The sequence below is a fragment of the Chenopodium album genome, chromosome 16, assembly GCF_948465745.1.
Source record: "Chenopodium album chromosome 16, dcCheAlbu1.1, whole genome shotgun sequence".
NCBI classification, from domain to species: domain Eukaryota; kingdom Viridiplantae; phylum Streptophyta; class Magnoliopsida; order Caryophyllales; family Amaranthaceae; genus Chenopodium; species Chenopodium album.
In genome coordinates, this window is record NC_137849.1 from 17,738,566 (window position 1) to 17,744,257 (window position 5,692).

Below are 5,692 nucleotides of genomic sequence, written 5' to 3' on the forward strand. Positions count from 1 at the left end.
CCGGTCACGCAATGTAGTATCAAAATTCTAAGACATTATTATTGAAATATGAAATTTTAGTTATTTCATGTTTCGTAATTATTCATATCACGAATTAACTGGTCGTAATTTATAGTCAAAATAGTCCAGAAATGCAAAAAGTTTATCATGTCCCACGTGCAAACACACCGCTGCACTATTTGCGCGCCGCAACACGATAAATTACACCGTGTCACAGGACAAACTACCGTGATGCGGCAACATCTACAGTGACACGGCACTGGCCACGAGTCATGGTGGTTACGCGTCATCAATTTTTTATCCTTGACCTCTTTTTCCGGATTCTTCTTTTATCTTTCCATAACCATTTATCCTTTACTCTTTTTTCTGAGAGTTTTATTCCAAATAAAATTCTCCTTTTATTTTATTTTTACGTTTATTTTTATTTTCTTTTTATTTTTGGGGAAATTGTAAAACTTGTCCTATTTTTTTTATTTCTTTTTATTTTAGGGGAAGTTGTAAAACTTGTCCCATTTTTTTATTTCTTTTTATTTTTGGGGAAGTTGTAAAACTTGTCCCTTTTTTTTCTTGGGGGGAAGATGTAAAACTTGTCCCATTTTCTTATTTCTTTTTATATTTTTTCCATTCCTTTTTTCGTATTTTTTTCTTTTGGGAGAAAGTCGGTACCCTCCACTTACGAAAAAACTGACGGTTTGTCGCGTCATTAATAAATACACAATCACACACAAATAGTCACAGGCACACACTAACATACACACTAATAGAATAAATAAAGTGTCAAATACAGAGAGTGTGAATAACATATACAGGAGTGAGTCATGGTACAAAAGTAGTGTCAATGTACATAATAAAACCCTCGGTAAAAAATCTCCAGATCTAGAAAAACTAGGATCGGTGTCATCCCGAGACTGCGAGTAAGGGAATGGCGGACTAAAAAGACCCTCCATCATCCCAGTATGAGGAGTAGTGTCCCTACTAGTCCCCATAACTCCAGCAGAAGACATAGTCAAGGCAGGTCCTGTCCAGCTGGTAAACTACGTAGGCTGACTTCAAGATGTAGGCATCGTCGGTGGAGGCATCGTCTTAGACAATGGAACAGAAAATAAGCCCTGATCCACATTAGAGTAATGGTCGGCCTAAACTCAAGCTGTGAAGGCTTGAATGGCTAGGAAGATGGAGGACGCTGCCACTGGGCCTGAAAGTGTTGGAATGGTTGAGAAGACTGAGGCTGCTAGGTTAGAGAGTGCTGGAATGGCTGGGAAGATGGAGGACGCTTCCACTGAGTCTGAAACTCCCGAAATAGCTAAGAAGACTGAGATTGTTGCAATTGTGTCTGAGAATGCCGACGAACCTCAAGGGATCGTCTGCGACGACTAGGCTCCCCCTGTCCGAGCCTCTATGCCTCGAGCGCGAGTAAGACCTCCGTCACCTCTGCCGCTCCTCAAGGACACAAAATGAAAAAAAATATTAGTGGTGTAAGATAAAACAAAAGGTAAACATGGGAAAACAGGTGAATGACTATACCTCATGAACATCGTCTGAACCACTCTAACAACTCGCACCGCGTCATAGCTTGATGACGCAATATTTTAGAGCATTAACCAGCTTTATTATGCCCATCATATCCGAGTGCGTGAAGAAGAATGAAAGTTGTGTTAGAAAGCTTACCGGCTGGAACTCATCGGGTAGGGACTCTTGCGCCTGTCTAAAACCCTCTGATGCATTAGCAATATGCTCCTCGGCTATACCAATGGGCCTTGGGTAACGGATGGACTGAGGCGGGATCTCTAACTTTTCCCTATGATGAGCAGTCGCCTAAAACATGATCGAATAATCAGGTTATTCGACGGTTTAAGCAGGGATTACCATAAATAATTCTAAAAAAATCAAAACCTCGGGAAGACGGGGTGGAGGAGCCAATTAAGGAAGTAAGTCCTTAGAATAATCGTCGTCCATGCGCACAAGCTCCTGCCAAGAAAAATGATAGCGCTCTCCTCTGTTCAGCATCTCCTCAAACAAGCGTGAGGGCAACATCGACTCAGGCGGAAGCAATGGCACCACAAAACAATCAACGCTGTGCTGACGGACTACACGCCCTCTGAGGTACCAAACAAGACGTGATGTACCAAAGAAGATGGTATTACACCCCGAGCGCTCGAAAGCCTCCGAAAGTTCAATCAAGCCAGCCCAAGGCTGATACTGGATCTCAACCAGGACCTGAAAACCATAAAAGAATGCAGCGAATGCCGAAAAATAACATCTAAGTGAAAGAAATAACCCGTGAAGTCGATCCTTACGCCAACAGTAGAGGTACCCCGACGCAGCAGCCCTCGCAGACTCGGTACTGAATCCACTCGTGACTTGCCCTACTCACACCAGCTGGCACCAATAGGAAAGTCGTGGGCTGCTTCGCGACGCCGTCGAGGGGCTAATCTTGGAAAGTACTCATAAAACCACAGCTACAACAAGAATAATCTTTAAGTACATGAGCCAAACCGGTAAAAGCAAAACACGAAGAAAAAGGATCGTCACCTCTACGACTCTCCAAAGACCATAAACGGCGACAGGGGACTGATCGTTCAGCAGCCTGCAGCAACGACGTAGCGACTAGACAAGATCAGCATACCCTACACTAGACTAATTAAAGGATCCTATCTCAGCGATCCTGGTCAGAGATGGCAGGTAATAAATGAGCGCGCGAGAACTCCTATCATAAGAAAGAGTCCTGGAAATAAGGATCAAGATGAAGATTGACTTAGGGAAAAGTAGGTCATTTTCTACCCTTTCTTAGAGCCAAAGAAAATTTATAAACACTCGACCAACCTAATATGAGTATATGGTAAGTGAAGGGTCGAACCCAAGGGAATGAGTAGGTACAAGATATAGCCTAGGTCAAGCTACTTCGAAAATTGAGGGATGATACGGTTGGTAACTAAGGTATCGAGAAAACTATATTAATCGAGAAAAATTAAATATACTAAACACTAGGGATATTGGTTCCATATGCAAGCTTAATGATTATGCTAATTGAAGGATCACTCAATCAATTCAAACGTTGCAAAGGATAAGCAATAGTTGCAATCAAAGGAATTCAAGAGCTATCTCCTATAAGCCAAACTAGGGTTCACTATGTATGGCTCGCTAGGAAAATCACAATTAAAATCAATCAATTAAAGTAATTCTCAAATCAAGGGTTCATGTCATTGAAATTTACAATGCAATCTAGATTAATCTTATAGGTTGATCACCCCTAGTCTAATTAATCACATGCACAACCATGTCAACCAGTTTAATTGCAACAATTCATTCAATCAAGGATCATCAACTAGCAAAAATCATCAATCTAGCATGCTTCCCCATCTCCGTAGCAACTAATCTACTCACTAATCATGGTGAAATTGAAAAACAAAACAAATTCAATCAAAATTATATTCATTTCAAGTTCAATCAAGAAGTAATTCAATCTCTCAACAAATTCCAAAGTAAGGGAAGAAATTCAAATCAAATATTCAAAAATTAAAGGAAATTGCAATAAGAGTAAATTCAAGGGGAAGAAATCTCACAAACATTCATTGATGAGAAGAAGAAATCCAAGATTAAATTGAAATCCAAGATCAAATTCAAGTACAATCAAATATCTTAAGTTTCTCTCTCTGCTTTCTCTCTCTACTGACTCTGGAAAAATATATGTCAAGTACAAATTAAGTCGTCCTCCTTAAAAGGAAAAGATTAAGGGTATAAATAGAAGAAACGAGCGAAGGGGGCGGGGCGCCTGGTGCGTGCGCACCACTAAGCCGCGCGCGCGCACCCCTTCTCGGTGCTCGTGGCCTTGCCTCCTTCGCTTGCTCGATCAATCTCCGCGCTCCCGAGCATCCTTATCATTGGTGCACTCGAGGCGATGCTCGTGAGAAAGGCAGCTCCTTTATCTTCCAAGCATTAGAATGCCACGATCCAAAGCATAACTTCAAGGCCCTCAAGCTCGCGGAGCTATCTTGAATTGTGTTTTCGGAATCCCTAACTTTGCTCCATTAACTCTCTTGAATGCGCTTGAGCTTTCTCCTTGGTGATCATACCTCGAGAAACTCAACATAACTACAAAACAAATCAAGGAAACAAAGAATCGAAAGAAATGGTCTAGAAATGAACAAAATGATAAGAAAACCAATAAAAGCATGCATTTCTCTAAACCTACACACAAACACGCAAAGCAAGAATTAGTGTGTAAAAACACGACAAAAAGGAATAAAAATGGGAATAAAACTTTAAAGAAAACCTAGCCTAAGAGTGCCATGAATGACACTCATCAAAGATCCGTACTCGCTGCTCAGGCGTCGTCTCAGCAATATCAAAACCATGAGCGAGAACAGGACCCGACTCTGATTGCCCACTCCGAGGACCACCCTGAGGCACCATTCGAGTCCTATTATGGTGAACGACAAAACCTAACAAGTCCACTGCCTCACTTGCCCCCCAAGTGAGGTCAGGAATCTGCTGAACGCGTCGATCGGTGAAACGCAAGCCGCTGATCATGCTGAAATCGAGAGGAGTCACCATCATCTCCCCCCAAGCGAAGTGGAAAGTGTTGGTAGTATTCCAAAAATAGTCCAACAACGATCGGAAGACTGTCGAACCACAACCTTGGGGGCTGCAAAATCCCACAAATGCTGAATAAAAATCTCCTAAACCAGCAAACTCCCACAAGGCTTTGGTGATGGGATCCTCTGTGATGACCCCGTATAGCCAGGGAATGAAGTCTCTGGCTTCTGAACCATGATGGCAAATTATGCCATCGAGTAATCCGGCAAGCGGATGGTGAGAAATATGGTTCTCACGACAGAAAACTAATTCATCTCGTGTCCATGAGGGTGGACTCCACCTACCCCTACTCGTAGAGAGGCGAGACTCAGTCTCCAAGGCATCATCTATGTCCTCTTTGAAAGCCTAACGCCGGCCACGAGTAGAAATATCTCGATCTCGTTGTCTAGGCATGCTATTATGTTCAAACAAAAAGATAAAAATCTAAATACTTAGCATCATTTCCTAAGTTATTTAGTTATTTATTCAAAAAAAAAAAAGCTTAACAGGTACTTCAAGTTGCATTTTCTGTTATACGCTAAATTTTTACCTCAAGGCTAAAAAATGGCAAAATAATAGAATCATTTCTGGTATCTTGTTTCTTCATGAAAAACTAATAGTACAGTTCTCCTAATAGCATGAAACTATGTTCTCCATGACAATACACGAAAAAAAAATAACAGAGCATGTTCGAAATTGCACAAAAACAATAGAGCAGCACATCATAGCATGTTTTACAAGATCTACAACAATTATATCATCATTCCAAGTGCAAGAAACAACAAGGAACAACAAGAACACCATTCTGTAGGAGTTTATAGGTACGAATGCGAAAAACATGAATCATATTCATATAGCACCTAATCCCAAGATCGTGCATAACACATAAGGAATTAGAATTAATACCTTTGAAGCGTGATTCCACAAGTGATCGAGCAAGAATAAAGGGAGATAAAGAACCCCAAGCGTGATTCCTCTACTTGGTCCACAGGCACGGATTAAGACCTCCACTAATGCTAGTTAGTCGCGATCGAACTCTTCAATCGACTTTCTACGGAGAAATATGAACAACGAACTAGTCACGAACCACCACGAACGCCACTAGGGGTGGCCGGCC